Source organism: Procambarus clarkii, chromosome 52 (genome assembly GCF_040958095.1).
Source record: "Procambarus clarkii isolate CNS0578487 chromosome 52, FALCON_Pclarkii_2.0, whole genome shotgun sequence".
In the NCBI taxonomy this organism is placed as follows: Eukaryota; Metazoa; Arthropoda; class Malacostraca; order Decapoda; family Cambaridae; genus Procambarus; species Procambarus clarkii.
The window spans coordinates 7173762-7174411 of NC_091201.1; the positions used below are offsets into that span (position 1 = coordinate 7173762).

A 650-nucleotide genomic window follows, 5' to 3' on the forward strand; every position below is an offset into this window, starting at 1 on the left:
GGTGGAAGCTGAGTACCCAAATGAGCCACAGAGACATTAGAAAGAACTTTTTCAGTGTCAGAGTAGTTAGTAAATGGAATGCACTAGGAAGTGATGTGGTGGAGGCTGACTCCATACACAGTTTCAAATGTAGATATGATAGAGCCTAGTAGGCTCAGGAATCTGTACACCAGTTGATTGACGGTTGAGAGGCGGGACCAAAGAGCCAGAGCTCAACCCCCGCAAGCACAATTAGGTGAGTACAATTAGGTGAGTACACACACACACACACACACACACTCTTCCACCCATGTTCCCTCGTTCTGTTAGTATTACGTGTGAACATTTCATCTATTTCCTCTCTGGCCACCATTAACATAATAGAGAGAGCAGCTTCTAGCGCCAGCAGGATTTTATCTGGATTACTAATCATGGGAGACTTCAACCACGGGGGAAGATAGATTGGGAGAACGGAGACCCACATGGAGGACCAGATACATGGAGAGCTAAGCTGCTGGACGTGGCAACAAGAAACTTTCTAAGCCAACACACCAAGGGACCAACAAGAATGAGTGTAGAAGATGAACCAGCAATGCTTGATTTGATATTTACCCTAAATGAGTGGGATATGAGGGAAGTTAGGTTGGAAGCAACCTTGGGAAGGAGTGATC

At 45.7% G+C, this 650-nt stretch overlaps 1 non-coding gene across 1 annotated transcript; it reads right to left on the reverse strand.

Moving 5' to 3' along the window:
* Positions 1-241: 241 nt before the first annotated feature.
* Positions 242-386, reverse strand: LOC138352270 (small nucleolar RNA SNORA17). Its single transcript, XR_011222739.1, has one exon. It is a non-coding gene; the product is annotated as a small nucleolar RNA SNORA17 (small nucleolar RNA).
* Positions 387-650: the final 264 nt, after the last annotated feature.